At 32.5% G+C, this 27,462-nt stretch overlaps 1 protein-coding gene and 1 non-coding gene across 2 annotated transcripts in view; both read left to right on the plus strand.

The window, feature by feature from the left end:
* The window catches only part of LOC148227093 (phospholipid-transporting ATPase VD), a 91,931-nt gene that overhangs the window by 26,369 nt on the left and 38,100 nt on the right, over positions 1–27,462 (plus strand). The gene's annotated exons all lie outside the window — the stretch shown is intronic.
* Positions 15,448–15,597, plus strand: LOC148227094 (U12 minor spliceosomal RNA). The gene has a single exon (XR_015812155.1). It is a non-coding gene; the product is annotated as a U12 minor spliceosomal RNA (small nuclear RNA).

Genomic DNA, 27,462 nt, shown 5'->3' on the forward strand with positions numbered 1-27,462 from the left:
TTAAAAATGCAAAATATATGAAAAATACGCTTTATTGTAATAATAACTTTTCCTCATCAAGCTTTTGAGAAATGATATATTTTCATTTTTGCCACAAAAATATCAAAATTCGATGCAATTTTAATACGTTTTTTAATCGCTTCTTCGCGCAGTATTGACATCCAAAAATATGACAAATCTGTTTTGTTATTGAATTCCATGCGTGTTTAGTTGCTCTTCTGGCACATCAATTAGCTCACAACAAAATCTGCAAAGTAATAAGAGAATCGCTCTTTAGGTTTTGTGTGATAAAGTAGTATAAATATTTATACTTTCACTGTCTTAAAAAAATATTTTTTAAAATAACGATACTCTTAGAACAGCGTGTCTAAATTTATAAGTATGTGCTATCAAACTATTTTCGAGGAATTTCAGTTTTGGGTTCCGAAACATCTTCGAGAATCACGATCACGTCCTCTTTTGATGATGGCGTTAGAGTAGACTCGCCTATGGCTGTTGCCATCCGGCTCCTTAATACGCTGGTATTCACATTGATCTATTTAATGTCAGCTACTAGGAGCTGGTCAGATTCATATAATTTAATTTATATATTTTTTTAGAATAATTTTATATAATTTATAATTGTTTCAAAAAAGTGTTCTAAAATGTTTGTGATTTGATTGGCTATTAGAATTCTAATATATTTGGAGAAACTAGGTAACGATTTAGTGGGCCCAAATACTTATTGTTTTTTTGCCTCGGATCACGCTCTTGCGTTACGATCCTAAACCCTGTTTCGATCAATATTTGTCTAATAAAGTACGACTAAATTTGCCGTCAGACAGAAAAATCAGATTCTAAATGGAATATCTACCGTGAATGTCTTTCGTACATATAATAGAAAACCATTTCAAATAGACGTCGATTTAATTTTTTACAGTTGTATATTTTTATGTTAATTTTCTTTGCATTGACTTTGAGCATTCATTCTTGGATCATAAAATATATTTATCAATTTCAATCAAGTCCAACTTCCAAGAATATTGAATTATATATTGCAAATTGTAGATGTTTCAGTTGTTCGAATTTTTCTGAATAATCGATAACATGGTATCTTGATATCTAATCTGAGCGAGCTGTCGAAAATGACGAATATTTCGAATATGTTTACCATGATCGATAGCGATCCGAGAACAAAAGGCGACCTCTAACGCCGTTTGCACAACTGTCTCAAATAGCACGAACGACGCACAACCATCGATGAGTAATTGCCTAAAAAAGTACGTTATTACCACAAAGGTAACGTAGTATGAAGCAATTCAAGACTTAATTGTTTCTCTCGAAGGTGTGTCACAAATTAGCCCACTTACTTAAATCGCCATAATAACACGCTACAACCCCTGTGTTGTCAACCCCCAGTGATTAATTCACTTTAATTGACACGTGACAAGGTGGGAATTGTTACTTAAGTGGCGATTATTAATTTGGTAATCGATAGTGGACAATCGTGATAAAGAAGTGTACAAAACTTGAAAACAATGGGCGAGCCACTTGGTCGTGAGCCATGACGGAAATTTAAGTGTGTTTGATATTAAACCATGGATGGATGGATATCCGTATGTGAGCTATAGACACGTGTCGATTATTATACCATAATTTAAAATAGTGGGTGTAATATATTTTGTTGGACATAAAGATATGTTTATATTAACGCACAGTAATGAGACAGTAATGAGCGAAACGTCTTTAGAGAAACATTGCTCGAAGATCGTTAACCTATTTCTATGTAAAATTTCACGCTAATTTTGACCATCTCATCATTAGTTATCTTATATTTTGTTTATGAAAATTTTTCAATAAAAGTGTTTGGTTTTAAATATGTATTACTAAATTTTATGATACACATTTGGTTGATTTAAAGCGCAGTTCATTGCTCAACAAAAATAAACTTTGTTTTGTTTATTTTGTAGTGTATCAATTTAGTATTGTATCAAAATAATCAATCAATAAGGGATGCGATCGTGACTCTCTAGCAAATATATAGAATAACATATGCGATCAGAAGAAAGGCATCGAATAGGTTTCTTCTAGTTTGGTTCTTCCTGACCAAAAATACAAGTGTAATGTTAGGACTATTTTAGTGTGATTTGAAACAATTCCAGACTTTAGAGAAAATACTTGACATGCACGATAGTATAATAAAATCTAAAAATATGTTCCCATAGCGTATAATTTTGACTTTTAAAGGCTTGTGTGCATTGATAGTTTTCGTGTGTAAGTGTTTTGCGTGTCTTGTCTCAAATGCCACAGCTCAATCATTTATTACCATTTCATAATGGGATGGCTCGGCGTTTACGTGAACGCGCTCTGAACAAATATTGTTTCAGCGTCGTGTGAATAAATTATTGTAACAGGTGTGGCGTTTCAGCACCGTCGGTCTCTGAATTCGTTAGCCAGGTGGTGGTTTCACGGCGATGACCATGGCGTGCCATGGTTAATGACTGGACGCCGTGACACGGTTGTTCGCCTTAAACAACGACGAATTAATGGTGCATAATCGCATATCGGGTGAATAGCATTAGCGCCGATATTGTAATATAAATCATATAAATCGCTATAGCGCGTTGATTGAGCTGTATGTATGTACGTTAAAGGTCTGCTAAACGGTGTCAGACTCTTGGATTGTCGTTAGAAGTGTCATTGATTACAAATGGGCTGATTTTGCGGTTACTAAATCTAAATTTAAGGTACGAGGGATTTTATATCATTTATTGTTGTCTAGCATAGTTTCGATGAGAGACAAAAATGTCAATGAAAACAGCTCAAACAGTTTTCCAGTACCGCCTAAATCACAAATGATTGGTCAATGAGGCGAGAAAAAAAATTATTGATCCCATGGAAAATTACTCTACTTTACGTTAACCTTGAACTCGTTACCAGTGAAGCTCACGCCAAATCGACACTATCAAAGTCAGCATTTCCACTTTCATTGTCAGACTTGGTCCAGTTACTTCAAATCGCGTATATAAGATATCACATAGATCGATTAGAGCTTAGAATACAGGAAACTAATTAAATAAATATGCGAATAGTCGTCATAACAGCATCAAAAAAATACTTGATTATAGTGTAAGAATTTTGCTTTAGCTTTCACTTCGTTATTGGTTAGATTTTCTTTTTTTACATTTTTTTTTATTAGAAAATTAATTATATGCCACTCCTTATGCAAATATATGTAACCCACAGTATCGTTTCTTCTCGTTTTCAGTAGTGAACATCAGTTTAAAAACTTGTTTATATTAATTTTAATTATTTATTTTCAATTATTAAGCACAATATAAACAAAGGTTAACTTTAACCTTAACTTACCTTAACATAAATATTATTCAATTGAATTTTCGTATGTTGTTTTTATCATGTATACTATAAAAAGCTCTCGAAAGCGTAAATAAACAAACAAATAAATAATGTCTGAATATTAAAGTAAGTTTATCTTAGCAACACTAAGTTTTCGTAAAAATGTTGATGTAATCAACATTGTTGTTGTTATTCAATCTTAAAAAGCTATTGTTTATATTGAAATCTTTTTGTATTGATTGTTGCAGGTTATATGTTATTAGAAATGGTTTTACCACGAACTTTATAAATCGTCAATCCGCACAACCAATAAAAGTAATGCACCAATCTAGATAATTGCCAGACGCTGATGGTTAATTTTATTTGTCGATTACGATTGCTGGTCAATTGATTACATAGCAATCTGTTCAGGTACACACATATACGGGAATTACAATATCAAAAGAGGTACATTTCTATAATCGTCTGATTTTAACCATACGAATAATAACATTTTTGCTGAAATTAGTTGAGGCAGAAAATAAGGAATCAATTTATTTTACAATAATTTTTAATGCTCGTAATTTTTACAACTCTTGTATTCATGAAATGACTGGATTTTTATCATTGGTTTTTTCTTTAATGTTCTTTTGCTTTGACAAAATATTCAAATATAATTTTTAATTACACTTTTATGGTTGATTGTGATAAAATAATATACACGTAACATATTGAATTTTTTATAAACTTAAACTTGTGCTCTGAATTATATTTATGATTTTTTAAAGTCGAAAAATGTTGTTTATTTTTACACAACATTTTATAGTAGTTTTTGTTACAGTGAATGTGTATTTTTCAATCTAACTATATTTTCACTAGTACTGGGTCAGTTAACCCTTTAAAAGCCAGCTGCAGCCCTTTTTGGCATACTATCAACTAATGACTTGCGTGTGGACAAAGACAATTTTCTCCATTCCATCTGCAATTTTTCTCGCAGCTATGGTTTGCAACTGTGTTGGGCAACCTTTTATTTAAATTTTGCCCATGCATGCTCTATAAGATTTATGCTAGTGGTAACCAGCATACGGCCCGCGGGCCGGATTCGGCTCGCCAATACTTACATGCGGCCCTTCGAAAACTACCGATTTCTGCGTATAAATAATTCATATAGGATATACTTATTTTATAGAATTTTGTTATTTGGTTGTGAATTCACGGCAGCTATATTTCAATTCATCAATCGGAATTTGATTAGGTAGTAGATAGTGGACCCAAAGTAAAAAATGTTGGGAATTTGAGATAAACATAGTTTACTGTGTTTTCATAGAATTCGGTGATGAAAGCGACCAGATGTTCGTTTACTCGAAAATTCCCCGGACACTTTAATTTGTTGAAATTCTAAGGACGTAGTGCAGGATAGATAAAAAAAGGGTAGTTCAGGCAAAAAGAAGCTGAATCGAAAATATTTAGTTGCATTTCAAAATTTGCAGTGTACACATCGCTTGATTATTGTGATTCTTGAAGGGTTTAGTAATAGTGATTAGCGGTGATTTTACTATTTAAGGTATGTTACGATTAGGGATTCCAATCCCGAGATCCCGGACGATTTTCAATACCTGATGAGTCCCGGGATTATATATTATAACATAATCCTGAAATTTTCGGGATTGATTGATTTATCAAGCACAATCGAATTATTATTAACAAAATCGTTATATTTTGTGTACAGGCGGCCCTCGACTTTCGCACATAATTGGTTCCTGAAAATGTGTGCGAATGTTGAATGCACGAAAGTCGAGGGAAGTAAAAAAAATTGAAATTGTGTGTATTTTAAAATATTTATTTATCAAGTAAATATAATTTGTTTAAGAAGCGTTTAAGAGACACGTTTAAGTGGGGTTAGCGGAGGTGTCCTTTGAAAAGTTATCAAGAGTTAACTGTTTTCCATTATTCTTTTTCTCTTCTTCAAATAGTATTTTATAACATGCTATGTTTTTATTGATCGCCCTACGCACTTAAGATATGCGTTCTCCACTGGTATCACAATCTTCCATAATATTTAAAAATTTGTCAAGGTGCGTGAAGGCTTCATTCATATTTTTCATTGTTAAAGAGCTTTCCAAAATAAACCTGTCTCATCTACATTAAATATTTGGCTAGAGGAATATCTTCAATAATTTTGGACAATTAGGAAATAAATTCTTTTGAAGCATCTTTATCCGCATCAGACGATTCTCCAGTAAATTTAATATTAGGAAAAGAATACCTCATTTTAAAATTGTAAAATCAACCGTTACTTGCTTGAAAGACCGTGTTAAAATCTTTTTTGAATCTATCCTTCCAATCTTTGTGCAAACTAAGAGCTTTTGCTTGAATAATTGAAATACTCAGAGGGATCTTTTTGATGTTGGTCATCGATCCGCGATGACAAAGATTTTCCATTTCATCCATGGTTATTTTTGCCGTGATTTTTTGGAAACATATCTTTAAAGTTTGTGGAAATATATCTTTATTTTCCACAATTTTGAAAGTATTTCTTAATTATATTTTTATTTTGCAAAATTGAACATATCGTAGACCTGTTTGTATCATACGAACGTCCGATTGAAGCAAAAGATTCACCGCTATCAGAACGTCTAATAATTTCCATCTTTGTTCTGAATCCTGTGAAGTTTATAAGTCCTTGATTTATTTTTGTTCGTATCAACACAAGCTTTTTCGTTTCTCACTCGTTTTTATATTTTATTTAATTAAAAAAAAAAAAAAAAATTAAAAAAATATGAACACGAAAGTCGAACGTTCGAAAGTCGAGGGCCGCTTGTACATACTTGCGCGAGTTGCACGTGTCTTCTCTGGAACACCGGATGTTCGCGGATAATTAATTATTTACTGCGTTACGCATTGATGATAACTTGCAATGAAAAATCATTGTATTTAAATGATTTCGAGGGCAAAAAATATAAAATAACAAAACTAGAGCTCATTTAAGGTGATAAATAATGTTTTAATGAATGTCAAACACATAAAATTTTAAAATTGATCCCAAGATCCTGTGCATTGTGGTTTTAAAAACTGGCGGAGGATCTACCATAGGACTGCATACACATTGCTTTCAATACACAAACTGAAAATGAGCCATCTTCTGTCAATTATACCGAGAAAACCACAAAATCGCCTGATCGACCGTTGAAAAGAAAATTAATATCTGAGTATTTTTTAACCAAAGAAAATCAATCACTCGATGCTGTGCTTGCACGGATGATATCTTGAGATGGTTTACCATTCAATATATTTACTACATCGATTGATTTGAGAGCGGCTCTTAAAGCCAAAGGATACCAAACTCTTCCATCTTCTGTAACTTCGATAATGAATCGTGTAGTCGATTACAGTAAGAAAATTCGAAATAAGATTATTGTGAAATTTAATGTAAAAAAAATGGAAAACGTTTTAGTTTGACGTTTGACGAGTGGACATCAGTCGTCAATAAACGCTACATGAACATTAATGTGCACAGTGAAACTTAAAAATTTATTTTTATTTATAAAAATTGTGGGAGTTACTATCATAACTCCCACAATTTTTATAAAACAATATGCAAATTTTGTTTTTAAAATTTCAACAGAAATTCATTAAATTATAGTGCCCCAATATAATGATATAAAGAGTTTCATACCATTTTAAGCGGTGCCCCATTATTATGGCCAATGTATATCTACTAGTAAAAATGTATTCGGATATGATTTCATTAAAGCATATTGTGAATAATATTTTTACTAGTGAAAATGTAACTTCTGAAAAATACATATTCACTGTAATATAAGATAATTGCATTTCAAGTAGTTTTTATTAAATATAGGTTCTGACATGTTTTTAATAAGTCACTACTAGAGATTCTGAAGTTTCGGATTTTTTCAATTCCCGGTACTCGAGACTTTTATTTTTCTTTTAAATCACTGATATATATTTTAAATCATTATATATATTTTAATACATACCTCAACAAAGAAACGCGTGTTTTTGAGTTGCGTACTTCCCATTTGTCACACATCTTACGCTGGCGCATAATATGTGGTCGAGTGAAAGTGAAAACGCTACGCTAGTGCACAATTTGGCGATGACGGCGAGCTAGGAGAGAGCGGCCACCGGATTTGTTATGTAGTTGTTATTATTATCATTAACAGTCATATTAAGGAGATTACTAGAAGTAATATACGAAACTCACCTCTAGAAACGAGAGTTTGATTTGCTTGCGCTTTGGACAGGTTCCGAGAAAACGGGATTTGGGTAGCTCCCCGTGGCGTTTTGTGTTATACAACATTCGCCATTGGAAAAATACTTAAAGCGGACGAAGTGTTTTGATTTACGATTGGGAATGCTTAAGAGCTAATATTTAATTATTTGGAGTGGATATTCGTCATCGCCTGTCAAACTTTATTGAGCACCTCTCCTGTTATTTTCTGGAAATTTAGTTTAAAATTGATTTAGAAGCCTTCTTCAAAACCACTTCGTGCTAAGCTCTTTTAATATTTACTGGAAGTGCAGTTAAAACTTGTTATAGTTACATACTATAATGTCTCATTTTTTAGATTTAATAAATCTATCGCAAAAAATATACTTAAGTTTAATCCCATCAATGTAATTCAAATGAAGAAAACTGCATCTATAAACATTACAAAAGGATCATTTTATAAAAAAAAATTTGGGCGATTTTAAAATGAGCACAAAACTTTAATATACACTGTAGGTCGATTTCCAGAGGCAGGGAATTCAAAGTCAAGAGAATCGTTTAAACCTATGTTTTTTTAAACTATTTTCATCGCGTATCCCTAAGACATTTATTAGAAAAAAAGTATATAAAAGATTTGCTGTCAAATTTTCTAGGGTTATCCGAATGCAAGCCAGTTATCAATTTTTCGTTTAGTTTGTGTAAACAACAATGTAATTGTAATTTGGCGTAACCCACTGGTTTAAACGATAGGGCAGGAAAAGGTCGGATAATGATAACGCCGATCCTGACCGCGCGCTTTTTTGATAATTACAAATTTTCACAGGGTAAATACTTAAAATAAAACTTGTGCATATTATATATGTTACAGTGCGTTACCTTTTATTTATATTTTCACTATCTTCAATTAATGATAATTACTTTAAAAATTTAATACATTTAATACTATCCACTATAATGCTTCGAGACCTGTGAGTGGTCTATATATTGCAATGGAGTATTCTATGATTAAACAGAGTAAATTATGTTTATAGAAACAATTTCTTTTTAGAAAATTTTCAAAAATAAAATTGAAACACGTGTAATAAAAACAGTTTGGTATTTTCATATAAATCGTTTCAGCTCATGTTTGTGGAAATATAATATATAGTTTCGCAGTATTATTTGTATGCTACCTTGTTTTAGTTTGCCTTCGAACGCTTTGAAAGCTTATAATCCCCATGGAACTGTATATAGTTTATGTATATAGGGTACCTTGTATCATGTATACTTAAATAGTTCTTAATTAAGTTTTTAGTTCATTATACAAAACTAGCTGCACCTGGTCTAACGTAACATATCCATCAACATATCAATTTGAAATATAGTGTGCGTCAAAAGTCACTTTACCATTTAAAAAAAAAAATATTTATATATCATGCTTTTATTTCTTTTGGGTTGCTCATGAATATTGTTCTTCGCCTTTGTTTCGTAAACATACAGCTGTGGCCAATTTAAAGTTAAAGTAGCCAAAATACTTACGTATTTTGATTATTTTATCAACTTTGATGCATTTTTTACACGTTTTTGAATTTATAATGAATAATTATAATTGTAAACTTTCGTTTTTCGTTAACACCGTTAAACAAATACGGGTATTGTAACATTAGGAACGTATAATTGCGTCAGTTCTGGGAAAGGTGCGATTTTTTCGTCGTCCCAGTAAGTGCATAATGGCGAGCCTACAACTCAACACGTGCGCGCGATCCTATTTTTGTTCTATTCATAGAAAGCAATATCGAGGACATTTAAAAATTAGAAGCTTGTAAATAAAACACTTTAATAACATCTTAACAAAATTATTTTGAAGTAATTTTAATTTTATTTTTAATAAATTCTTGTATTCTGCCTGGCATCGAGATATACAGATTTTTAATTATTTTAAAATCGATCTCCTCTTACACACTTTCATGATATTTTTTCAGCTTGACTAAATTTTTTCATCGTTTTTTTCTTAATTGTTGTTTTATGGTTGTCCATAAATTTTCAATTGGGTTCAGGTTGGTGCTGTTTCCTGTCCATGTTAATGACGTGATTGCAATTATCTTTGTAAATTGCGTAATCTATAGATTAATTTAGTAAAAGCTTAAATGTAAAAACTATAATTGGACTCACAGAACGAGCTCGATGGCATGGTACAGAATCGTCTTGCAAAATTGGTTCAGCAGTATGTTGGGAAAGTTCTTAAAGGGTTGGAATAAAGTCATCGTTTTATACAATTTATATATTTTTGCATTCATGGTGCCCTGGACGAAATTTACAGAGCCCAATCCATAAGCTGTCATGCATCCGCAGATCATCACATAGGAGGAGTGCTTGATGAATCGATTATTGCATAAGGGATGAAATCATTCGCTTTTTCTACGGCGCACAGTCGCTTACCATCTGCTCCAAACAGATTAAATTTGGATTCGTCGGAGAAAGACACTCTTCTCTAATCTTCAATGGTGCAATGGCGATGAGCTTTTGCTTATTCAAGGCGATTCTTTTATATTTTCTCAGTAAATAGTGTTTTTTGCTGGGTTTCGCGTTTTAAATCCAGCTTTAACCAAACTTCTATTCACTGTCCGTCTCGAAATATTCGAGTTGAAGTAGATTGAAATTGTTTGTATTTCAGCAGCAGTTTTGAATCTATATTTTTTATGATATCCTTTATTCTGCGGTCTTCTCGAGCAGACGTCATACGGTTGCACCCCTTGCACCCCTCTAGAATTTCTGTTTAGCGATATTTTTAAATAAATTTTCGAATAGCAGAACTACTAAACCCCGCTCACATTTGTTTAGATCTCTCCATGATTTTGGGTTTGTCTTTATATAACCAAGGCTATTGTGCAACTGAGGAGGCTATATAAGTTAAAATATCTTGTAAATTATTACCATAGATGCACTATTATTACCACACGAACAAAATCATTGAAACAGTTTTCTCGAATTTCAAGAGAGCTTCCGAGGCAGAAGTGTAATGTTAAATAAATTAGAGATTTTAGGCATAAGTGAAATAGTTTTACGATGGTTTAGCATATGATTCAAACAAATGCTTCATTAACATTTGTTCTGCGTCTCTTTAAAGCTATAATTTTTATACTTGGACCGTAATTGAGCATTGATTACCAAAGCAGATTTAAGTTTCACGCTATCAATATAAAACGGGTCAAAGCTTCATTAGTTGAATTAATGTCTCCTATTGTCAGACATTGATTATTTGATTGAAGTATTGTTACACACACGCTATTAAAGCTCACGTCTAGTATTGAACGCGATCCTGTGTAAATTACACCGCAATGTTTGGGGCTAACCGAACGTGCCTTAATCGGTCACCGATGAACCATGACCCGCCCCGTAAATTTCAATAAACAAAACGTGATTTATTCAGGTCATTAGGATCGACATTAGTAACACCTTTCATTATTCACATTGCTCAGCCCACCACCCAGTAGGGTGGTACGTACGTACATATGTGTGTACTTTTGCACGATATTTTTTTTAACACAAACTTGCACCCATGAAGATACGACAGATACTAACTGACACGACATTAAAATCATATTTTCTACTAATGGTGATTCTTGTGTTGACATTTGTGGGATCGGACAGAATCGATGGATTTCATTCACGGTCGCGAGTCTTGTTTGCGTGACTCATTAATCATTCATCAAATGTTGATAGAAGCTACGAGTAATTTTATAGAAAACATTTTTCTAGGAATCCTTATATTTTTTGTTCTGTTTGGAACGTATTTGATTAGTAGACTTTTAAGCTTTATTGCAAAAGTTGTCTATCAAAAACAATATCAAATGAATTCGATACGTAAGTTCTAAATAACATGTTCTGTGTGGTACATATGCTCAACATACGCGTTTATTTGCGGTCAAATCACAGCTTTATAAATTATTTTGAAGTAAAAAAGCGAGTTGAAATCTTGGAGATTCTGTATGGTTGCTTCACTGCAATTTGAGGTTGTCGTCTGTGTCGATTCAGCGTAAGTTCCGCTGAATGCGAGTACGGGTTCGAACTCTCGTGTCTTCCAATTCGGAAGCGAAGTGAAGTGATTTTTATGGAAGCGTCCTGACTTATATACCGTCAGGGAAAGAGTAAGATATCAACAATTTAATTCTTGCGGTGGGACTGAAATTTCTCTTCAACTTTTTATACCACCGATGTAATTTGTATTTTTTAGTAATGATTATCTCAGAAAACTCGCACAAGTCAGAAGCGAAATGAAGTTGAAATTATATTTAATAGTATTTTTTATGGCACCGTTCTGGTTTATATATGATCAACAACTTAAATCTCTTGATTCCTCGATCAGTATGGATGATTTGTGGTAAATATATTATTAGCCTTTCGGCTTGTTTTAAACAGGTGCATTTGTTTTGGGTTGCGTAAGTCCGGCAACAATGAAATTATAGCTTACTACATGATACGCTTGTAAACAGCATTTTATTCTTTCATTTATTTATTTGTGCCCACAGGAACATATTTCGCGTTTTATTATTTAAAAAACATGCAAGAAACAAAGAAATTCATTAGTCTTTATGATTTGTATTAATTAAAACGCGACGATTATGTGTGGTCCTGACTTTTTTATTATTTATTATTATTTTTAATTTAATCTTATTATTATTGCACATTAATTTACTATTATAATGTAGAATGAATAATGCATATTCAAGTATCATATTGGGTGGGCCATAAGTTTTTGCACTTTGGCGCAAATTAATAAAGGCGCGGGTCATAAAATCACTTAAGGGATAAATTTGAATAAAAAAATACTGTAAACCGTCGTTTTCGCGCCCACACTCGGATGTTCGGATCTGTCCGATCCGTTCGTTTTGAGCACGGACAGCACATCTGTGGTTTTTCACACAACACTCGATCGGATTTGTCCGCTGGACATCCGTCTCGGACAGATCTGTGCATGTGTGGCCAGTTTTTTGAGCACGGAAAGCGGACAGACGGTGGACAGACACATCTGTGGTATTTCACACTACACTCGATTATATTTGGCCGTCGGACATCCGTCTCGGACAGATCCGTGCGTGTGTGGCCAGCTTTTGATTCACACGGTGTAATCGGTAGTGAGCGCGAAACAGGCGCCGAGAAAATATAAAAAATGTATTGCTCCCCCGTGAAGCGATCCATTGCGGTTAAATTTCCAATAATCATTGTTCCTGCTCAGAAGCGATTTAAAAATTGCAAAAACCTATGCCCACCCTGTATTTATATGTCCATATCCTAAGCATTATCATTGTCTATATCTAACAGCCCTTCTTTAGAAGTAAAGTGAACATTTTCTTTCGACATAATTAAGCTAATCACATCAATTTGCACCTACAATATTTTATTATATTATTATATTAACTTAAATCTATTACACGTTAAATTAACTTGAACTAAAAAAATAAAATTAATTAAAACATGTATTTCTCAAACATAGTTTGATGAGATGCATCGACAAAGGAAGTGCCAGTCACTTTTTTATTTATCATTATGTCAAATTTTGGGCAATGTTCATGTTGCGTTTTTCTGCACACATTATTACATACATACATAGTTGCATCAGTGGCGTTTCACGATAGCATCACTATCATTATTATAAACGCACGCGATTACGTAGGTACCGGTATGTAATTTTTCGCCATTCTTGACTTTTACTTTCGCACAATCTTCCTTTTTTCGGCCTTCAATACTTTGACAGGTCCGGTTTATTGGTAGCTCGGCTGTTGACAATCGACCAGAAGTGTGTCACTCGTTTTTAAACTGATATCCGATAACTTCCACTTCGGTCAAGGTCCGCTCGGTTGTAAATTTGGGTTTTGAAATATTATGCCGATTAAACGGTTAATGTGTGTAGCAGGTTTATTTGAATATGCTTAGGTATCTAAATTGTCTGTTTGAAGGTGGACATTACTATTAATCTATACTTGAAATGTAGTGTTGAAGGACATGCTAGACATTAGTTTAATGTCTATATCAGGACCATGAATAAAAAGCATAATTTAGAGATATTTGGAACGCAAGTGTGCTATTGTAAAAGAGCACATGAAACTATATTATATTCTTGAAACGGATAACTATATAGATGATTCTTAAAAATTCATACTGATATTAACCGCATTCTTTTACCTCGATCGATTCCATATCTGAGTGTTTTCCATTCTTGTTTGCTTGTCTTCCGTTTCTGCAAGGTCTCACAAATCGCAAAGGTTATTATCTGTAACTTGTTTCTTAAGCATCAGCGTTTTACACTTCCTTTTTTACTTTGAGCATGTATAGGGCTGCTATTTTGCTCCTTAAAACGCGCAACCTTTGATTTATAATTATATTTTTATATAATATATAAAAATGTTACTGAAACTTAGGGTCTTAATTCGATTAGTAGTGATACTAGATACTATAAATCTAACTCGTAAAAATCGAAGCATGCGATAAAATCGAGAATCGTAAACTATTACTTTGCCGGTAATTACACGACGTGAACTTTAAAGAGTCACGAAACTTGCGAGTGTAAGTAATATGAACGACAAAAACGAACTTTACGACTACGACCGACCTGTGCAAGGCACTAAAAGGCAGATAAAACGGGGCGAAAATTAAGGCAGCTCTAAATCGAAAAAGGGCTATTGACCAATTCGTGACTACGTGTCGCAAACGAGTACTAAATTTGTCATCTTATCCGAGATTGCGCTTGGTATTATTGCCTCGAATCAATTGCGAACACGTGATGAATTTTTTGCTTAAATTTTGATATGAATCGCTGCGAGCTGTGAACGCATCGTTGCGCGTGATCAGTTAAATACAACACAGACAAATCGTATGCATATTTTCGGAATTTTTTTGAATTGTATTTTTATGATTTCTAATCAAAATAATTTTAAAAGTTAGTATTTTAAAAAAACTATAGTTTATTGTAAAACTAAAACTGACATAGAAATCACGCGTTAAAACTTTGTATGCGTATTGAACTCTGTATTTATGACTTTGTAGATCGTGCGAAGGGGAAGCGGCTGTTTCATCAGCCTTAAGTCTCGGTCTTTGCTCAAAAATCTCCGCTGGTTAAAGTTCTTTGTACAAGTTACTAATGATTTGATAATGGAATCAAGATTTGTTATTGTCTGTATCCTTCTCATAATAACATCTGATGATTCAGCAATGTAATCCGTTCAGAACATAAAATGTATGTAATACAGTAAAGTATTGCATATACATTATTACATATTATTATTATTAAAATAATCCTTTAAAAACACATGTCATATTCAGACTTTAAAGTCGACGTTTTAAGTAACAAGAAAGTTGTTAGAATAATAAAAAAGTGGAGTGAGATACTTATAGCAGTTTTATCTATTTTTGTTCCATCGATTCGCCCACATATAACAGACATTCAATATATGAACGCAGCGATATGACATAATGATCTTTATTTATCCAGTCTGTTCATCATTATTGAAACTAAAAGCAGCGGCGGTCGTAAATTCGTAGATCAAGAGCTGAACGGTCAGAGAAAAAAGTAATAAGTAGACCTCCCTGAACCGGTCTGTTTTTTATATAAATAGAAAACAGAAATTTTAGATCGTTCAGAAAACGGCAGATATATGCGGGCAACGTTCAGCTGCATCGTTGCTAATATAATTCTATATGAATTGCTATCTACGTCACGCGAAACGAGTTAGTTACATTGTCACGCAAATTTATGCACAATTTACATAGTTAAAACGACGAGGAAAAAATGATGGATTTGGTTCAATTTTTTAGAGTATTGAGATTTTTATGTGTGCTAATAGTTGACAGTACCATTGGTAGATACTCACAGGAGGGAGCGTAACAAGTTCGTTTATATTCTAGCAGAATGCTGCAAGCAATTTGTGCCTTAAACTGACGAGTAAGGAAAATATTGGGCCTTAGTGACTCTTGGCTATGCTTATATAAGCATTTCATTTTTTGAAGAGGTATAGGTCGTCCCTTTGAGTCCGCCGCCTACTTTTGCCAGGGATTTGGGTGAAGCGATCTGCCTCGCTATAATTATCAAAATCTTCGAATTTTTAAGTTTTTGGTAATTTCTTAGTTTTTTTATAATGTTGAAAACTAAAATGACTTTTATTTTGTTTTTGAATTATATCTAAAACTAAATACAACTGTTAGATTAATTAATAAAAAATAATAATCACATATGAGCAATAATGAGATTACATTTTTTCTTGACATTTGGTTCAAGGGATTATTTTTTTGACAAAGTTTTTATTTAATTATTAAATGTGTTTCGCAAGTAAGATATGTTATCCGTGGGTGCGTCCGTAATCTTTGTAGTGGGTTGAACTCAAGATGCCGGACGTCGATCTGGACCAGTGAATGCGAAGAGAGAAGCGGCGGCTTTTGAAATCTTCGGTGGTCACAATTTGAGTGTGTCTTGAGTGTAGTCCAAGTTAAAAAACGTCAAACCAAGTTAAAAAACGTCAAACGTCCAAGTCAAACCTCCTTAAGTTTGAATGCCTTGAACTCAAGTGTGAATCTTTTAAGCGAAGTGTCTCTAATGCCTGCACTACACTCTCTGGAAGCTGGCCAAGGTTGGCTAAGGACGGAGAATATAATGGGTTATTTCGGGGTTACTTCCGTCGAGTTCGGTTCTGTCCGCTCTAAAATCTCTCGGAAGTTGTCCGAGGTTACCGAGAACGGGAGGTAAAGTGGGGGTAATTCAGTCGACTTGGCCAGCTTCGAGCGCTTCCGAACATTGTCGGCAAACGGACCGAAATCAGAGCCGCTCTTTCGAGCGCGAGCGGTGAGATACTTCCCCTTTCGCTCTCTCGCGTGTTAAGTGACGAGAGTGAGAGAGATAATGATATGGTGTTTCGCAAACTGAGATATAACGAGTAATTCGGTTCAATTTCAGTATGCGCGTAGGCGTCCTATGATTAACACGTACGTCGAGCGCTACATCGTGGTCACGTGGTCAAGTTATAATACCACATGCTTATTGGGGACTTCAACAGACTCTTACTGACATCTTTGATTATTTTAGGGCACCAAAAGGGATTAATTATATTTTTGATAGATATCGTTATTATATTTTTTTTTTCATATAAAATTAAATTATAAAAAATAATTAGTGGTACTTGATTTTGTTAAAAAAAAATCGTTTCGAATATCCTTATGTATTTTCCTAGATCGGTTTATATAAATGTCACACCATAACTAATTCTTATTTAGAATCGATGGCGACATATTCTAGTTACAGATGTGGTGTTCGTATTCTGAAGTATCAGTTTTATGCCTTATGGCATTTTGCAAAAGCCGACAAAGATTTTGCGTAAATTGAATATTTACGACCGAAAAGTTTTCAATGATATTGTATTGGTGAGTGCCCACCAAAAAATTTATAATTATCAGTAGCGTAATTTTAATAAAATGACTATTTAAAAATGGCGATTATTTGGCACATTTTTCGGTCGCGCGCAAATATGCCAGCTGTACGTGACAGAAGCCGCCGTCCGGACGGCATATGAAATTTGCGGCAGTGTGGTCGCTTACTCGTAGTCGTAGGTCTCGGCCGATTTCAGTTGTAACTTCGGTTCGGACAACTTCCAGAGAGTATTACAGGCATAAGCCAATAAAATCTTCCTCTCCATGAAGATTTTGTTCTCCGCCACTTTTTCGGTGGAGAGATTAATTATAAAAGGGTGAGTTATCCTTTAACAAATTGACTTTGGCGGCTAGAATAGATTAGATCTGTTATCGAAGCGACAGATATTTTAATTAATTCTTTATAGCGTGCAATTTAGCTGTTAGAAGGTTTCTCACTGTGGTATCCCATTTTAACGAAGAAACATTTTTTTCTTGACGGTTAAAATAAGTAATAAATAAATAAATATTGACAAATTGAATAATAACAAATAATATTGATGATTTACTTCGGGATATTAACATACGGTTACATTTAATATTTTTGTGTTGCCATAGTGTGTGAATTTAGTTTTTAATAATAATATGAAGTTGCTTTGAAATATATATACTTGTAAAATTTCAGAGTTAACAATTCCTTTTATATGCATCAACAATCGTGATTAATTATTTTATTGCTATACTCTAATGTAAATATATAATTAATGCATTCCTTATTGCAGTACATAGTATAATACTAGAGAATGATAGTTTATATTTTTCTTGGAAACTAGCAAAGCATGTAAACGTGATAGTTTTCCTTATAGGAGCGATCTTTATTTATAAAGCAAGCATATGCTTTATTATATATTTTATTTATCAATATGTCTTTATTTAATTTGTATTGCTAGCTTAATGAACTTAATAGAAAGCAACTTCAACCAAATTTAGTATTTTTGAATAAATGTTATAATTTCACATTTTCCAACACCCACTCGTAACGTCAAACTTGAGCCCATCTTGAGAGACGGCTGTAAACAAAGTTAATGGACTAATTAGTGTGACTCGGTCAAGTGCTAGTATACATGTCACGATATAGTCTCAATTGATTTTGGGATTTATGGGATTCAAAAAATGTGTAGACTATTGATTCAAAAAGTTTCATAACGAGCGATTTGCTCACTCTTCCGATACAATACGTAATAATATATTGTATTATAACATCAGCATGATCACGCGAGCTTATCGCACCATTGTAATGGCACATTATTGGTTTATTTGCACAATCTTATCGTCGTGACATTGTATGTTTTGAAATTACAACTATACCAGCGAGTTCGTCACTTTCGAGCCGTGACGATTATGTTTCATTTTTATCAATGGCATAGGATTGCTAATTTACAGCAGTTTTTAGAGCAATGTAGTTTTTTCAAAGTGAACATTCGTCAACTTTGTGAATCGCACTTGTGAATTTTACATGCCTTTGTGAATGTGTAAAATTGATTGAAAAAGCGCTGATCATAATTTCAGCATTCTCCTTATTGTTATTGGCTGTGTTGTTTTCTGTTTTTAACAATATCGATTTACAGTGAGGTTTTTTTAACGCTTATTATTTTTGTTGTATTTTTTTAAACAAGGCCTTTTATTGTTAGCGCCAATATCGACATATTCTTTTTTATTATTAAATAAAATAGTATCGTATCATTTGAATCAATAAACGGAGGGTATATAAAAGTATAGATATACTAGATTTATCGAAAGTCTTCTGTATTTATTACCCACGGCAAATATAATTTATTCATAATTCAATTTAAAAATATGAATCTGGTCCTAAATATTTATGAAGAACTCGAGAATAATTAGTGTTCTATTGTATATAAAACACTGTTTAAAATAATTCCAATTTTATTTTAACGTACCTATATGTTACAATAAATATTTTAGTAAAATCATATCTTAATATATTTTCACCGATAGATATATTTACTAGCGAAAATATAATTTAACTGATAGGCGCTAGTGAAAATGTGTGCTGTTCTAATATGTTAATGAAAAATATGTTGGGGATCTTATTATTGTCAACTTATTCACGCCCACAACGGAAAATATTTTTCTGTTTTAATCTTGAGATACTAGTAAATTTTGATTATGCTGCAGAAAATTGAGTAGTTTATAAGGCTATATGCTATTAGGTGTCATCGCGTCGTCGATAGTGTGCATCCACCCCACACATTATACATTATTCATATCCGAAAGGACGTTGTTGCACACATCGAAGGCGGCCTTCACAGAAAAGTTGAAACGACACATCCGGATGGTCCGGATTCCGATGACCGATTTATCACCGTTGTTATGTATTTTAATGTATGCATATAGATACTGTTGAAAAATCCACATAATTCGCCAATTACGCGTTTCGCTGGTAATTGCTCACGCGCGTTTGCGACGCGTAATTAACATTTTTTTTTTGGAGAAATTCACGTTTGTATGTATAGAAATATGATAAGGAAAAAACCCAACGTAAAAAAATCTCGGCCAAACTTTTTAATTAAACTCGTAAATCGTTACGTGTTCGTGCTTCAGTTGAAAAGTTTGGCTCGAGTAAACAAAAACTTTAACCCTTCCGGAAGCAAATCGTAATATATACTTTAGGTAAGTAAAGTACTTACAATAATATGCATTCATTGATCAACGAGGGTTATTCCAAAAGTTTAGTTACAGGACTTATTTATGGTCATGGCATTAGCGTGATGGGATTATGGTGAATAAATAATTGGAGAGCCATCCGTAGTTATTGATGAACTTATTAAAAAAAATAATTGGTGAGCGCTTAACGAACGATGAACATAAAGTTTTTTTTAATCATATTTGGGCTAGTGAAAAAGCAATTTAAAAATAATTTGTTGTATAGTATTTTCAGGATATTGAAAATGCTACATTATCTATTAGCATTTTCTTTAGTTAAGTGTATTGTTTGTATTCATATAAACATAGCAGAAAAAAAAAATATATATATACAACGAGTTTGATTGGCTTATGAAAACGTAAACAATAAACAGCACATTGCTTTCAGTTGTTTTGATAGTTTCGTTCTGTTATTTTTATAAGAACAGAACATACAATAGATGTTATATTGTATTTTTCTTGTATTTTTTCTGTTATATTTATAATATACTCTTTGGAATGATGAGAATTTTGAAAGGTATAGTAAGTTGGGTTTTACAAACTACTTATGAATCATAAATGTTAGTCATCAATAATCTGAAATCTCGAATCTTAACGGTGACTAATCAGCATCATTTGGTTGATTCAAATTGTGAGGAAAAGGCATTGCAGTTATCACTAGGTACTTTTGAATTATTTTTAACATTGAAGTGTTATTGAATAATTTATATATTAATAAAAATAGTATTATCAACTATTTTTAAATTAAATATTTTAATTATAAAACAGTTAAGTAGACTAAATTAATTATTTTGATCGACACATTGTGACATGATATTTATAATGAGAAAAGCATTAATAATGTCTTTCTAAATTTATTAGTTGTTTTGTCACGGAAAAGCCGTTTAAAACAAATTAAATTTGTCAGTTAAAATCACGACACCAATTGCACTTTATTGTTTGGCGGACGGATGGTGACGTTTGAGTGAAGTTTTTAAGTAATACTTACATAGAGACTGGCGGGTGAAGCGCCGCCGGTCGTTGTATTCCTGTCGGGTCAAGTGTTGTTCTCGTCTAGCATGTGGCCAAATCGGTCCCCACAATTGCTTTAATTTTAATGGATTTAAATTATTTAGCAGCAATAATAGGGCTACTGACTGAGAGTTAATTTATGCTTAGGGAATTTAAAAACTCAACTATAACTTTTTCTTCGTCTATTAAATTGTCAATTGAGTAAAATGAACATATTTATTTCATTATTGGTCTGAGTATTATTGATTTTTTTAGGTACTTAAACATTTATATAAATTATGTTTTTCTAAAATTTGGTACTTAATCTAAACCAAAGTATTTATTAAGTATAGAAATAAGAGTTTTAATATTTTAAATTTATATTGAAATCACTTTCTATCCAAGTAGTTTTGAAATGCGTATCATAAATTTACTGTTTTTGTAGATAGGCCAATTAGATCTTATCCGCAATCGGAACCGGAAGTGCTCATATTACGACAACTGCTCTTAGATAACTGTACTTCCGTAACACTCGAAAGATTTTCCGCAACGCTTTTATTTTGCGGAACGTAATTTTGATAGAGCGAGTCACGCATGACCGACAATTACTAATTGAAAAGCGAACTCAAGGAGTCGGTTTTTCTGTTTGGTTTCTAAGGTATTGATGGTTTTCTTTAGGCGTTGAGTGTTTGACGATGTTTTATGCAAATGATTATACCACCTGTCACTTGGTCAATCAAGGTTGAGCGTTTGTTTAATGACTCGAAGCTAGGGCGTTCATGTGCAAGATTAACGCCGACTTGCCACACGATTTGGTTTCATTCATATCTTAACTTTGTTCAATGTCAAAAGGCACAGTTGAAAACAAGCATTTTTTAATAAATGTTGAGGAAATATCAATTAAAATGTATTCAATTTATTATTTCGATAAAGTATAAAATAATTATAAAAAAACTTTAATTTACGTCATCAAATAAAATATTCACATAAATAATACGCAACTATGTAAAAAAACTAGCACGCAAAAATAACAGATGATACTAACACAACTTAATCTCTTAACCACAGATCTTTTATTTTTGCTTAATTTCACATAAGCGGATTTGTACATAAAACGCGTCGATCGGTTTGGCGCCGATCAGCGGAAGGCATCCTTTCGTCGCTCATGTAGTTCTTCCTTCGCCTCAGTATTATCAGTGTATTAGCCCTTACAATATCATTTTAAATATTGCTTATACTTCGTTCCTATATTCATTGCAATCTATCAAGCCTATTCTGAATTAGAAAATCCACTGTGATTATGATTTATTTATATTATGTCATCTACGCAAGTTATTTTGCATATCACAAATTTTTACTTGATATTATGTTATATATACATTTTATTCATAATTTTGTCGAAATTATAAGAAAATAACTAAGAATTGAATTTTCACATCACATTTATTAAGAGGATTCACTATTTGGGTTGACATTAAAATATTTTTTATCCTTGATACATTAATTATGTTATCATTAAGATTAAAATGTGATAAGAACAATTTTATTTGTGAAGCCCACGATCCCGCTTATTCCAGATAATCTTGTTTCTTACGTGCCATTTGGATTAAGTTCACTGTGTCCTTGTTTTTAAGTGCTTGTCGGTACTTGTTTTGCACCAGTTGTTTCATATTGCGTGTGCATTACTGGAAAAACTGATGGGCGTCTCTTCGCAGTCTGTCGTGCTGGTCGCAATGTCACCAAGCCAATGTCATGCGACCTTTGCAGCGTTACATGTGCTCACTGTAATACCTGATCCATAAACTTATTTATTTTATTTTGCATGTGTGTGCTTAACAGCTTACTTTCTAAGTGCCTTATAATAATAATACATAACAATTAAACACATTCACAATGATTCAACCGGTAGAGAAAATACGAATCAATCTGAGCTTATCGAAGAGCTATCTAATACTAGAAATCAAATAGCACCCTTTAGCTTTACTGCATATATTTTCTATATACAGTAGACTCCCCAATAACACGGTAAAGTGGGGACGTGTAGTTGGCGGAATAGAAAATACTCATACTTTTTTGCAATACGTACGTACGAATGGTGCTCGCTCACATAAAGAACGTCCCCAATTTACCGTGTTATTGGGGAGTCTGTCGTACATACTGATAAAATCTGCAAAACCCTTGAAATAAAACACTGAAATCAGTACGATGAATTATTTTTTGTTATATATATATATATATATATAGCTCTTCAAACATATTATACCATGCATATATGCACGAACTATCTCGATTTTAATGAAATAATTAATTAAAAGTTAATTTGTGGTTATCAAACAAAATTATTAATATAATAATTACTAATTCCAATCTCTCTTGATAATAATAAAAAAAATACTGTGTGTGCTCTGTTTACAAAATTTAACATTTATTAATCAGCATTTTACTGATTTCCTTATATTTATAACTATACCTCGTTTTATTTAACAGAGTCACTTTGAGGCTTATCTCGTATTTCACAACGGTATTTCATTGGTCCGCTTGCGCCGAGCAAAGTTGTCATATACATTCCAACTACTTCATTGTTATTCCGACATTCGCAGCGCATTTATTGACAGTAACATTTTTAATTTCTCTAAATTTGTTTAAGATATATTAAGGAGTAATGATTTGTATATAGAACGGACAAATATCCGCATCTTGTATTTTAGAGCGAATTGGTGAAAAAGAAATTATGTATGCCCCATACATAATTTCTTTTTCACTTATATACCTCAAAGTAAATAAAATAATAAAGACATTCTAATTTTTCAAGAAATGTCAATTCTCATTTTCTCTTGTCGATTTTCTTGAGAATTCTCGAGAAATTTTGTAGACACGAAAAATCTAAGGGTCAGAACAGATCGGTCTACTTCGATTAATTACAGAGCGTTGAGTTACGAAGGAATTTCGGCCTTCCGTATTTATACCAGAATCGTAGAAAAATCAGCTGTTTCTTCTTTACATTTATCATATTTCGAATAAGGTTAAACTAAAAATAAACCTCTGGATTATTGCAAAAATGAGATATAAGTTCGCGAACAAGCAAATTTAGCTCCCATACATTTTTGCAATCTGCTGATTTATTCTTATTTGATTATTAATGCAGTTTTTAGACTACTGAAGCAAAGTTAAGGTCGATTCAAGTATTACAAACAATTTTTTACATCCAAATACTACCGAACTAAAAAGAGAAGCATACGTATTTTCAAACATTTGGCAAGGACTCACCCTTTCTGGTTTTACAAATATAGATGTATTTTTAAAATATTCACAGTATTAATTTTTTTTAATAAATTTTGTTGAAACCTCCACATCTCTATTATTATTATTATTATTATACGTGACGGAGGTTAATAGTCAGGGGGTTATTGGCACGGGGGTTAATTGTCGGTGGGGTTATTTGTACGGGGGGTTAATGTTCAGGGGGTATTTGTCCTGATATTCTATAAAGTATATACTGATATATACAAGTCTTAATCCTTTAGGTACAGATAAAAAAACTCCTTATTTCTCTCCTCTTAAATTATAAATCATATTTGAATATGTCTCCAATCAAAGAACGAAATAATATTTTAATTACTGCTCCTGGAATAAAAAATTGTTTTAGCTTAGATTCACTTAGTATTTTTATATATAATAATTTAAATAACCGTAGATGTCTTTTCATAATAAAATATATTAGGGCAAGTGCGTTTTTCTTATATGCTCGCTCTAAATAACAGTGTGACAAAAGTCACACTTGGCAATGAAAAGGTTAAACGCTGAATCGTTTTTTGACACAACCCAAAAAATTCTATACAACCATACAATGTCAACATGCTATCAAAGATTATTCATATATCTTTTAAATTTAATTAACCAAAATTGAACTTATTAATGTATCAAGATCCCTGAGAAATCAATGTTATAGTGAGAATAACCCATAAACGTGGCTTTAGAATGTGAAAATGACCAATATTGTTGGAATTTTTCAGCATCACGTAATAATGACCGTCTATTGTTTACATTTAACGACTTTTACGAGTATGAGTAATTGTATTTATTGTACGTTTATAATGCGTTTTTGTACATGGTTGTCAATGTTAGCGCTCACGCGTTAAGTTTAACACCCACGTTAAACTAACCGCACGGCCGTGATTGTTGGTAATTTTTACTCTTCAATTAACAGCAATGGTAGCATTTTTTTTATATATACTGCATTGTATATTATATTGTGTTGTATTTACCCAATAACAATGGCAACACGTGTCTGGGCCAATGGCGAAGCCTTTTGACGTCTGCGCTAATTGTCTTACTCTGAGCGAACTTGGCATTGTCGCAATCGCCTTTGATTTTTTTTCATCTGAAAATTTGCGTTGAGCTTAGCATATTTTTTGTCAAAATACTTATTATGTGAATATTCAAATGAGCTTTGTAAACGTATGACGCTCTACCTTTACGCTCTGGTTATTCGTTTAACTGATTTGGTAATAAGTAATTTAATTAATAAAAAAATATATCCATGATTTTTTAAATTTATATTAGATATATGTATATTTTTTAGTATGATGTAATTTTAAATTAAATGTATATATTATTAGAAGGAAACGTACTTCCTAATTATAATAATTATTACATCCTCTTTTTTGTATTATATATATATATATATATATATGTATCAAAGTTATGAAGTCAATGTTATTTTTAATTCATATACAAATTAAAATGTTGTTTAATATTGAAAATAAAATTGTATGTAAACCTCATATTAACCTTTACCGGACCGAGTGTACGAAAAAAACGTACGCTCCCAACGTGGGTACGGAAATACCCCCGATCTTCATACTAATTTTTAGACCTTTTCGACAAGAAATAATAGCATAAAATCAAGTATATGCATTTGAACAATCATTACATATATTAATATCATGGAATTATTATATTTTATAACATTTTATCGTTTTTTTACGTAAAATAAAATTACACTAAGAAGCGTCATCATCGAAGCATGTCATTTTCATCACTGTGGGCGGGCAGAACAGTGTCCGCTATCCCCACTACTACCCGATGTTGCGACAAGTGCTACTGTTTCTCAAACTATTGTATTAAAAATAATATATTTACTTACTACATATTTATTTTTTCATTTATAAATTTATGTGCAGGGCTTTACATATTATCATCAATATTCTCTCTCTCCGAGATCAATATCAAGTGTCTTCTCTTTATTTGATTCCCATATTTATATACATTGCACACGTGACGCATTTCCTTATGACACATTCCATAAGGTAACATGTACACCATCGATTTGTCCCTTCGATCGACCCTGTGACTACATGTGACGCATCATCTCTTTGTGACAAAGAGAACAAGTCTAGTACTGTTTCCAGTTTCAAGTGTCCCATCGATTTATGGTTTCGTTCAAACGAATGATACCGAATAGACCCCTTGTTTGCTCTAATTGCTTTAACATAAACAAACGTTCGTATATCACGATTTTAGGTCGATGAACTAATTACGTTGCATCGTTGAAATTGTGTCGCAATCTTATTGAATTATATAATTATAGGAATTCATAGATTCAAAATCAGAGTATATAACATAAACACCGCGCGTATTGAATAAACACTGTCTCAAAAATTGCAAGAGATCCGTTAGGTCCTTGGCGACACCTGAAATCATAAACATTCCAGAGCAATATGTATATCTCGTTCGCATCCAATAGATGAAATACACATTTTATGCATTTATAACCGAAAGTGTGGGCGAAACAAAAATATTTTATCCCAACTGCTTTTTCTGTTATGTTATGAATGCACGCAAAAAGACCAAAACAATAGATTTAATCGGAAATGTTTAATTTAAATTTTTATATTGCCTTTGATTCATTATTTTTATTATTGTTTTTACATGTTACACTAAAAAAACACTATGTAATAAAAATAATGATGACAATAAAACTTCTTACATACCTAAATATTATGTAATTATGTAAATTTCATTAATAATTATAACACTAATATATAAAACGATGAAATCACAAAAACACGATGAAAAAAGTAAATTTGCCGTCAACTAAATACCACGCGAATTGAGAAGCGCAGTTTCGTCATCCGTTTCTTCGTGCGACACCGGAAATCGTGCGCATTCCAGAGCGATATATGTATATCTCGCTCGCACCTAATGGATGAAATACACATTTTATGCATTTATAACCGTAAGTGTGAGGGAAACAAAATATTTTATCCCAACTGCTCTTCTTGTTATGTTACGAATGCACGCAAAAATATCAAAACAATGTATTTCATCACAAATGTTTGTTTTTAATCCTTATTTATGTATGAAATCTACTAAAAATTATCAGAACATATGTGTAATGATTTAATACAGGATTACATATAATATGAACTTATTAACATTAGTAATTAAAAAGTTACAACGAAAAATAGCGACTTAGGGGACTTCGAGTCCCCCGCTTGGTCCGGGCTAGGTTAATGGTGAATACATATAGTCGCTTTATTTTTCTTAACCCTGAGAGTCGTGATCCATGCTCACGACTCTCACAGTCTTGATTTGTTCAGATCGTCTCGTCGAAGATATTTTTCTCCCTATAAATATCTCGACATTTACAGTTATAAGAAGCTATTCTAAGTCGTATTCTCTGCTACTTAGAGAACTGTAGTATCTTCTCTTGGTATGTGTATAGACTGATTGATCTAATTTGACATTATATTTCAAATACATTAAACGAATTTTTGTACTTGAGATCAATGGTTACTAGAGAATTTGTCTAACTAATCATAAAATAT

Source organism: Plectrocnemia conspersa, unplaced genomic scaffold, assembly GCF_051122295.1.
Source record: "Plectrocnemia conspersa isolate PC_06_02 unplaced genomic scaffold, ASM5112229v1 ptg000013l, whole genome shotgun sequence".
Lineage (NCBI taxonomy): Eukaryota > Metazoa > Arthropoda > Insecta > Trichoptera > Polycentropodidae > Plectrocnemia > Plectrocnemia conspersa.